Raw genomic sequence first — 10,671 nt, forward strand, 5'->3', positions numbered from 1 at the left:
CAATTCCAGCCTCAGGTCACTGTCTGTGTGGAGTCTGCACGTACTCCCCGTGTGTGCGTGGGTTTCCTCCGGGTGCTCCGGTTTCCTCCCACGGTCCAAAGATGTGCCGGTTAGGTGGATTGGCCATGCTAAATTGTCCCTTAGTGTCCAAAGGTTAGGTGGGGGACTGGACCTCGGTAGGGTACTCTTTCAGAGGGTCAATGTAGCTTTGATGAGCCAAATGGCTTCCTCGTACACTGTGGGAATTCGTTAACTCGATGATTGATTCACAACCGCCAGTCATTAAAAGATCAATAAAGTTTGTGGCACTTATTACAAACCAACTAACAACAAACTGCAGGATAATACATTATCATTGATGTCCCACTGAGGGAGCGTCTCCAGATTCCACCACCATTGCACAGTAGTAGCCGTGATACCATCTCCAAGATTCACAGCAGCAACTCGCCCAGGCTCCTTTGACAGCATCTTCCAAACCCACGACCACTAGCATCCAGAAGGACAAGGGCAGCAGATACCTGGGAACTCACCACTTGGGTCTTCCCTGCCAAGTAACTCACCATCATGACATGGAAATATATCACCGTTCCTTCACTGTTGCTGGAATTCCCTCCCTAACAGCACAGTAGGTGTACCTACACCATATGGACTCCAGCAGTTCAAAAAGGCAGCTGACCGCCACTTTCTCACTGGCAATTAGAGATGGCCAACAAATGCTGGCCTCGCAATAAAATGATAAAATATAGGAGCAGAATTAGACCATTCGGCCCCTCGAGTCTGCTCCGCCATCAATCATGGCTGATATTTTCCGCACCCCATTCTCCTGCCTTCTCCCCATAACCCCTGATCCCCTTATTAATCAAGAACCTATCTATCTCTGTCTTAAAGACACTCAGTGATTTGGCCTCCACAGCCTTCTGCGGCAAAGAGTTCCACAGATTCACCACCCTCGAGCTGAAGAAATTCCTCCTTGTCTCAGTCTGAAAGGCTTCAATCTGAGGCCGTGTCCTCAGGTTCTAGTCTCTTCTACTCGTGGAAATATCTTCTCCACATCCATCTATCTAGGTCTCTTAATATTCTGTAAGTTTAAATAAGATCCTCCCCCCCCCCCTCATCCTTCTAAACTCCACGAGTACAGACTCAGAATTCCCAGCCGCTCCTCATATTGTGACGATGTCCTGGGCGGGTGCGTAGTCAATCCCAGCCCCACAGACCCCGGAGTCCCAACAGAAGTGAATTAACCAATAATTTGTGAGTTTTCCTGAGATCATTGACCCTCGACTGTTCCAATGAATTACAGGCACCAGATTTGGAAGTAAAACATTTTAAAAAACTGTTTATTTAAATATGAGAAGAGATAAACTTGGAAGGGAAACAATAGAACAGTGGCCTTCTAATCTAACTATTGCCCAAAAACGCATCCCATCCTCCACCCAGACACAGATACACGGTGGGCGGGAAGGGTTTGTTCAAAAATAACAGGGATTAAAAAGCCTGAGATGAATCTTTGCTGCTGAGGTGGTAGTCTTTGTAGTCGGTGATCTTGAAATCATCGGTTGGTTTGGATCTTTTCGAATCTGCCTTCAATTAGACCTTGCATTCTGCAGGAAATAGTTTGGAGAGTTACCTTCACCTGTATAGGCCTCCACCACATTGACTCTCAGGCTCACTGAGATAGTACTGGAATTCGTTAACTGAGAGTTTAAAGCAGGTTCACCCAGGTTCACCGGCCACTCTGCCTTTTAACTGCTTGTCTGGCCATTGTGCAGGGTTTCTATCTCTGGTGTAGAGAGAGAGGAAAGGCCTGGACTTCAGGAGCCTTTTTGGATTCTGAGGACAGATATCAGCCTGGGCTTTTCAGAGTTTTTCTCACAGATGTTTAACTTGCACAGACCTAGCTGGAAAGAACGTTTACAGCATCTAAATATGGAGTTAAACCTTCACAGGACTGATAGATTGTGCAGATCTGCTCACTCCAGCCAAGATGTCAGAGAGGAAGCGAACCTTTTTGGAAAGATGTTTAACGGGCTTCTTCCCAGATCCATCTTAGAACGAAACTGAAAGCAAAAATGGAAACTGACCTCTGCTCCAGAATCTTCTGAAAGGCTCTGCCAATCCCAATTGAAAACAGAACATGTCCCGGAATTTCAGAAGAGGGGATTGGCTGCTAGCCAAGTCCATCAAAATGGCACCACAAGCGATGCCACATAGGGCACTGCATCAAGGGGTATGTCTGGGCCAATTCAAATAACAGCGGGGGGGGGGGGGGGGAGGAGGTGGGGGGGGTGGGGGGGGGGGGGGGGCTGCTAGTTCAAAACAAAAAGCCTGTAGTTTTAAACACAGCCAGCAGGACAGGAATTAGAAAGGAAACCAGGATCAGGCAAAGATTAAAAGAGATTCCTTACAATATGACAAGCCTACATTCCCGGGATCATTCTTGTGAACCTCCTCTGGGCCCCCTCCAAGGCCAGGACATCCTTCCGTAGATACGGGGCCCAAAAATGTCCACAGTATTCTAAATGGGGTGTGACCAGAGCCTTCAACAACCTTAGCAGAACATCACTGTTTTGTATTCTATCCCTCTCGAAATGAATGCAAACATTGCATTTGCCTTCCTAACTGCCAACTGAACCTGCATCTTACTCTTCAGAGAATCCTGAACTAGGACTCCTAAATCCCTTTGTTCTTCAGATTCCTGAAGCCTTTCCCCATTTTGAAAATAGTCTTCCTACCAAAATGTATAACTCACACTTCTCCACGTTGTATTCCATCTGCCACTTCTATACCCACTCTCTTAGCCTGCCCAAGTCCTTCTGCAGCCCCCTGCTTCCTCAATACTACCTGTCCCTCTACAGATCTTTGTATCATCTGCAAACTTAGCAACAGTGCCTTCAATTACTTCTTCCAGATCGTTAGTGGATATCATGAATAGTTTGGGTCCCAAAACTGACTCCTGTGGAACACCACTAGTCACCGGCTGCCATCCTGAAAAGACCCCGTTATCCCCACTGCCTTCTGCGAGTCAGCCAAACCTTGCCCCTAACACCATGGGCTCTTATCTTACTTATCAATCTCCTGTACGGCATCTTGTCAAAGGAAATCAAAATAGATCATGTCCAATGGTTCTCCTTTGTCTGACTTCCTTGTTACCTCCTCAAAGAACTCTAACAGATTTGTCAGGCTTGACCTCCCTTTGATAAAACCATGCTGACTCAGTCCTATTTTATCATGCGCTTCTAAGTACTCCGCAATCTCATCCTTAATAACAGACTCAAAAATCTTACCAGCAACAGAAATCAGGCAGACCGGCCTATAATTTCCCGTCTTCTGCCTCTCTCCCTTCTGCATCCATTCGCCACTTTCCAGCCCTCTGGGACCCTCTCTGACTCCCGTGGTTCCTGAAAGATCACCACCATTGCCTCCACAATTTGCTCAGCTACCTCCTTCAGAACCCTGGGCTGTAGACCATCTGGTCCGAGTGATTTATTCACCTTCAGACCTTCCAGCTTCCCCAGAACCTCTCCTTAGTGATGGTCACTGCACTCAGCTCTGCCCCTTGACTCTTTTAAAGTTCTGGTCTGCCACTGGTGTCTTCCACTGTGAAGACTGATGCAAAGTAGCTATTCAGTTCTCCTGTCACTTCTTTAATCCCCATTACTACTTCTCCAGCCTTATTTTCCAGTGGTTCAATGTCCATCTTCCCTCTCTCTTACCTTTTATATATTGAAATATCTTGCAATCTTCTTTAATATTACTAGCTAGCTTACACCCATCTCACATCCCATTCCCCCTTATTGCTTTCTTAGTTGTCCTCTGCTTGCTTTCAAAGGTTTCCCAATCCTCTGGCTTCCCACTAATTCTCGCCACTTTGTATGCTTTTTCTTTTGCCTTTATGCTGTCCTTGACTTCCCTCATCAGCCATGGATGCCTTTTCCTCCCCTTCGCATGTTTCCTCCTCCTTGGGATGAATTTCTGTTGTGCCTCACAAATAACCCCCAAAAACTCCTGCCATTGCTGTTCCACTGTCTTCCCTGCTAGGCTCCCTTTCCAATCAACTCTGGCCAGCTCCTCCCTCATGTCTTTGTAGTTACCCTTATTAAATTGTAATACCGTTACATCTGTGTTGGCAGCACGGTAGCATGGTGGTTAGCATAAATGCTTCACAGCTCCAGGGTCCCAGGTTCGATTCCCGGCTGGGTCACTGTCTGTGTGGAGTCTGCACGTCCTCCCCGTGTGTGCGTGGGTTTCCTCCGGGTGCTCCGGTTTCCTCCCACAGTCCAAAGATGTGCGGGTTAGGTGGATTGGCCATGCTAAATTGCCCGTAGTGTCCTAAAAAGTAAGGTTAAGGGGGGGGTTGTTGGGTTACGGGTATAGGGTGGATACGTGGGTTTGAGTAGGGTGATCATGGCTCGGCACAACATGGAGGGCCGAAGGGCCTGTTCTGTGCTGTACTGTTCTATGTTCTATGTTCTATCTGATTGCAGCTTCTCCCTCTCAAACTGCAGGGTAAATTCTATCATATTGTGGTCATTGCTCCCTTAGGATTCCTTCACCTTAAGTTCCCTAATCAAGTCTGCCTCATTACACATCACCAAATCCAGAATTACCTGTTCCCTAGTAGGCACAATGACAATCTGCTCCAAAGAAACGTCTCTTAGACGCTCCACAAATTCCATTTCTTTCCTACCAATCTGATTTTCCCAGTCCACCTGCATATTGAAGTCCCCCATGATTATTGTAATGTTGCCTTTTTGACATGTCTTGACTACCTCCTGATTTATTTTCTGACCCACATCCTGACTACTGATAGGGAGCCTGTACAATAACTCCCATCACCGTCTTTTAACCTTAGCAATTCCTCAACTCCACCCACAGATTCTACGTCTTCCAAGACTATATCGCTTCTTGCTATCAATCTAACTTCATTCCTTACTAACAATACAACTCCACCCTCACTGCCCATCTGCGTGTCCTTTCGATAGGACGCATATCCTTGAATATTTAGCCTTGATCACCGTGCAGCCACGTTTCTGTGTAGCCCACAACAACTTACCAGCCACTTTCAATGTGTGCTACAATCTCATTTACCTAGTTCCATATACTGTGCAAATTGTGGTACCACACCCTCAGTCCTCCATTGACCACCACCCTTCTCAACATTGTCCCCGATCGTCGGTGCCTGAAGTTTAGATTCCTGACACTTTCCATTCTCATGAGCCCTTCTCCCTTTTAGTTTAAAGTCCTCGTCATTAAGTGAAACCCACATCCCGCAAAAATATATATTTTTTAAATTCCTACAGAGGGGGCACCTCAAAATTCTCAAAAGGGGTCAACATTGAGAACACTTCAGTGAGTCAGTACTGAGGGAGTATCAGTGAGTCAGTACTGAGGGAGTATCAGTGGGTCAGTACTGAGGGAGTATCAGTGAGTCAGTACTGAGGGAGTATCTGTGTGTCAGTACTGAGGGAGTATCAGTGTGTCAGTACTGAGGGAGTATCAGTGGGTCAGTACTGAGGGAGTATCAGTGTGTCAGTACTGAGGGAGTATCAGTGGGTCAGTACTGAGGGAGTATCAGTGGGTCAGTACTGAGGGAGTATCAGTGGGTCAGTACTGAGGGAGTATCAGTGTGTCAGTACTGAGGGAGTATCAGTGGGTCAGTACTGAGGGAGTATCAGTGAGTCAGTACTGAGGGAGTATCAGTGGGTCAGTACTGAGGGAGTATCAGTGTGTCAGTACTGAGGGAGTATCAGTGGGTCAGTACTGAGGGAGTATCAGTGTGTCAGTACTGAGGGAGTATCAGTGTGTCAGTACTGAGGGAGTATCAGTGGGTCAGTACTGAGGGAGTATCAGTGTGTCAGTACTGAGGGAGTATCAGTGAGTCAGTACAGAGTGAGCATCAGTGGGTCAGTACTGAGTGAGTATCAGTGGGTCAGTACTGAGGGAGTATCAGTGAGTCAGTACTGAGGGAGTATCAGTGGGTCAGTACTGAGGGAGTATCAGTGGGTCAGTACTGAGGGAGTATCAGTGAGTCAGTACTGAGGGAGTATCAGTGAGTCAGTACTGAGGGAGTATCAGTGGGTCAGTACTGAGGGAGTATCAGTGGGTCAGTACTGAGGGCAGTATCTGTGAGTCAGTACTGAGGGAGTATCAGTGAGTCAGTACTGAGGGAGTATCAGTGGGTCAGTACTGAGGGAGTATCAGTGAGTCAGTACTGAGGGAGTATCAGTGGGTCAGTACTGAGGGAGTATCAGTGGGTCAGCACTGAGGGAGTATCAGTGTGTCAGTACTGAGGGAGTATCAGTGGGTCAGTACTGAGGGAGTATCAGTGAGTCAGTACTGAGGGAGTATCAGTGGGTCAGTACTGAGGGCAGTATCTGTGAGTCAGTACTGAGGGAGTATCAGTGAGTCAGTACTGAGGGAGTATCAGTGGGTCAGTACTGAGGGAGTATCAGTGGGTCAGTACTGAGGGAGTATCAGTGGGTCAGTACTGAGGGAGTATCAGTGGGTCAGTACTGAGGGAGTATCAGTGAGTCAGTACTGAGGGAGTATCAGTGAGTCAGTACTGAGGGAGTATCAGTGGGTCAGTACTGAGGGAGTATCAGTGGGTCAGTACTGAGGGAGTATCAGTGGGTCAGTACTGAGGGAGTATCAGTGAGTCAGTACTGAGGGAGTATCTGTGTGTCAGTACTGAATGAGTATCAGTGGATCAGTACTGAGGGAGTATCAGTGAGTCAGTACTGAGGGAGTATCTGTGTGTCAGTACTGAATGAGTATCAGTGGGTCAGTACTGAGGGAGTATCAGTGAGTCAGTACTGAGGGAGTATCAGTGGGTTAGTACTGAGGGAGTATCAGTGGGTCAGTACTGAGGGAGTATCAGAGGGTAAGTACTGAGGGAGTATCAGTAAGTCAGTATGAGGGAGTATCAGGGAGTCAGTGCTGAGGGAGTGCTGCACTGTCAGAGGGTCAGTACTGGGGGAGTGCTGCACTGTCAGAGGGTCAGTGCTGAGGGAGTGCTGCACTGTCAGTGGGTCAGTGCTGAGGAGTGCTGCACTCTCAGAGGGTCAGTACTGAGGGAATGCTGCACTGTCAGAGGGTCAATACTGATGGAGCGCTGCACTGTCAGAGGGTCAGTACTGAGGGAGCGCTGCACTGTCAGAGGGTCAGTACTGAGGGAGTGCTGCACTGTCAGAGGGTCAGTACTGAGGGAGTGCTGCACTGTCAGAGGGTCAGTACTGAGGGAGTGCTGCACTGTCAGAGGGTCAGTACTGAGGGAGTGCTGCACTGTCAGAGGGTCAGTACTGAGGGAGTGCTGCACTGTCAGAGGGTCAGTACTGAGGAGTGCTGCACTGTCAGAGGGTCAGTACTGAGGGAGTGCTGCACTGTCAGAGGGTCAGTACTGAGGGAGTGCTGCACTGTCAGAGGGTCAGTACTGAGGGAGTGCTGCAATGTCAGAGGGTCAGTACTGAGGGAGTGCTGCACTGTCAGAGGGTCAGTACTGAGGGAGTGCTGCACTGTCAGAGGGTCAGTACTGAGGGAGTGCTGCACTGTCAGAGGGTCAGTACTTGAGGGAGTGCTGCACTGTCAGAGGGTCAGTACTGAGGGAGTGCTGCACTGTCAGAGGGTCAGTACTGAGGGAGTGCTGCACTGTCAGAGGGTCAGTACTTGGGAGTGCTGCACTGTCAGAGGGTCAGTACTGAGGGAGTGCTGCACTGTCAGAGGGTCAGTACTGAGGGAGTGCTGCACTGTCAGAGGGTCAGTACTGAGGGAGTGCTGCACTGTCAGAGGGTCAGTACTGAGGGAGTGCTGCACTGTCAGAGGGTCAGTACTGAGGGAGTGCTGCACTGTCAGAGGGTCAGTACTGAGGGAGTGCTGCACTGTCAGAGGGTCAGTACTGAGGGAGTGCTGCACTGTCAGAGGTCAGTACTGAGGGAGTGCTGCACTGTCAGAGGGTCAGTACTGAGGGAGTGCTGCACTGTCAGAGGGTCAGTACTGTGAGAGTGCTGCACTGTCAGAGGGTCAGTACTGAGGGAGTGCTGCACTGTCAGAGGGTCAGTACTGAGGGAGTGCTGCACTGTCAGAGGGTCAGTACTGAGGGAGTGCTGCACTGTCAGAGGGTCAGTACTGATGGAGTGCTGCACTGTCAGAGGTATTTTAGGAGGCAAATTATTTTATCAAGACCTCCTCTTCCCCCTCCGATGGATGCCGTAGATCCCACAGCCATTATTTTGACAAACAACAGATGCCTTTGAACTGGGTCCTCGACAATATGTATCACTTGACCGACATTGACATTCATTATTACCATCGCTGAATCACCCATTATCATACTCCTGGGTGTTTCCATTGACCAGACCCTGAACTGGATTTGCCAAATAAATGTTGTGTTTACCAGGGCAGGACAAAGCCTAGGAATCCTGCAGCGAGTAACTCACCTCCTGACCCCCCAAAGCATGTCCACAAGGCTACAAGGCCCAAGTCAGGACCGTAATGGAATACTCTCCACTTGCCTGTGCAGCTCCAACAACACTCAAGCAGCTCAACACCATCCAGGACAAAGCAACCCTCTTGAATGTTCCCCTTCCACAAGCATTCACTTCCTCTACCACTGACGCAGTGTCAGCTATGTGTACCATCCATAAGATACACTGCAGGAACTCATCAAGGCATTCCAGACGTCCCCTTCCGAACCCACAACCCCCACCATCTAGAACAAAAGCAGCAGATACCCAGGAACCCCACCACCTGGAGGTTCTCCTTGGAGTCACTCACCACCCGGACTTGGAAAGATATCCCCGTTCCTTCACTGTCGCTGGGTCAAAATCCTGAACTCCCTCCCTAACAGCACTATGGGTGCACCTACCCCACAGGGCTCAGATCAGCGTTCGCACCAACAGCTCAATGCTGGCATTCCCACTCCACACAAACTCCCTCCCACCTTCCCTCATCTCACCCTCTCAGCAAAGGTGTATGGGGAGAGGCGGGTGGGCCTCAATAACTGCAGCGGTTCCAGATGGCAGCTTACCCCCACCTTCTCAAGGGTAACTAGGGATGAGTAATAAATGCTGATCCAGCCAGCGACACCTACATCGCAGAAATTAATATTTAAAAATTGGTAAAGCTGTAAAGCTGCTGTGTGCAAATTAGTTGTCACATTCTGTACAACAGTAACTACAGGTCCTCGTGTGCATAGAGCTTGAGAATGTGAGTATTACTGAAAAATGGGGACATACTATCGAGCTCACCAGGACATTTCATAAGAATACAGAACTGTAAAGGAAACAACTTAATGCCAGTTTATCCGTAGCTGACATGATGAGTGCAAGATGAAAAGCTTCGATGGCCTCTGCCGTCTTTCAATAGAACTCAAATTCTGTACTCCAAGGTATGGAATATTGTGAGATGGTGAAAGGCGCCATAGAAATGAAAGTCTTTCCATCCCCCCCCCCCCAGTTGCTGCTTAAGTTTGTTCATGTCCCCATCAAGCACTTTGATCGTTCGGAATGATGTGTGATCAACATCATCTCACGGGACTGCACCTTATCGCTTAGTTAACCTCCCTTTCCACCTGTGAACCCCCGTCAGTTCTACTTGATGCAATCCTGTTGCATCACCCAGCTGATCGGCAACAGGAGACAACTGCACCCCTTAAAGGTGCCAATCATCTGTGGGTAGTTGGGGAGGGGGTGGAGGGTGGGGGAGAGATGTTTGAGGCAACGCATTCCTTCCCTGGGACTTGCCAAGAGGGCAGTGCCATTACAGTGGACCTCCCCTACAGCTTCGATGTTGCCCCACCTGACACGAACAGGACAATGTCCCTTTAAACAGTGCTGTCGGTGCTGAGTCCAAGAGACAGCCATTTCATACCGGGGTAGGGGAGGGAGGGTGTTAAATGCCAAAATCACAAACTTTATCATATTGTTCAACTGATTCCTTTCGATGGGGCGGGGTAGGAGGTGCTGGGTGTGGTGAGTGGGGGGCGGGGGGGGGGGGGGGGCATGGTTGAGCGCACTAACTAAACTCAATCCCGTTTACAGATGTAACATAACTCCGGGTCGGGAGGGGAGAGAGCTGACACCTTCTGTATTAGTCAACTACAAGGAGGGAGGTCCCAATCAATAAACCCTTTCACAAGACCTGACGATAAACGGTTAGTGACAACCCATCTGTCTCACCCACACGCCAGCCATTGAATCAACAGGCTCCCAGTTTTAAAGAAGATGAAAAGATACACATCGCCCACATTAATCCTGCCCACACTCAGCATTAAACTGAAACACATCTCCCCCGCGCCCTAAAGAAAAAGAGACCACATCAAGAGTCACTTTGAACAAAAGGGAACTACTAATGGAAAGATAGTGACGTACCTGCTGCAGCTGCTGAAGGTGTTGTCGAGGTGGTTCAGTGAGCCAGGGTGGTTTGTCAGCTGAAGCAGTGTCTCTCGCTCTCTCTCTCTCTCTCTGCCAGGTTAGGACCCCTGGCACGACCTCACCTGCGCACGGTCCGTTCATGAGCCCCACTCCCCTCTGCTCACCTGTTTACATCGAAGAGAGGCAGAGAACCCATTGGCTGTTGGGATTATTCCCCTGACGGGCCCAAAGGACGGCTGATCTATTACCAGATAATTGGGAGTCTTGGGAGATGAAGGTGGTTGCGTGTTGGGGTGGAGGTGGG

This window comes from Scyliorhinus canicula, chromosome 13 (assembly GCF_902713615.1).
Source record: "Scyliorhinus canicula chromosome 13, sScyCan1.1, whole genome shotgun sequence".
In the NCBI taxonomy this organism is placed as follows: Eukaryota; Metazoa; Chordata; class Chondrichthyes; order Carcharhiniformes; family Scyliorhinidae; genus Scyliorhinus; species Scyliorhinus canicula.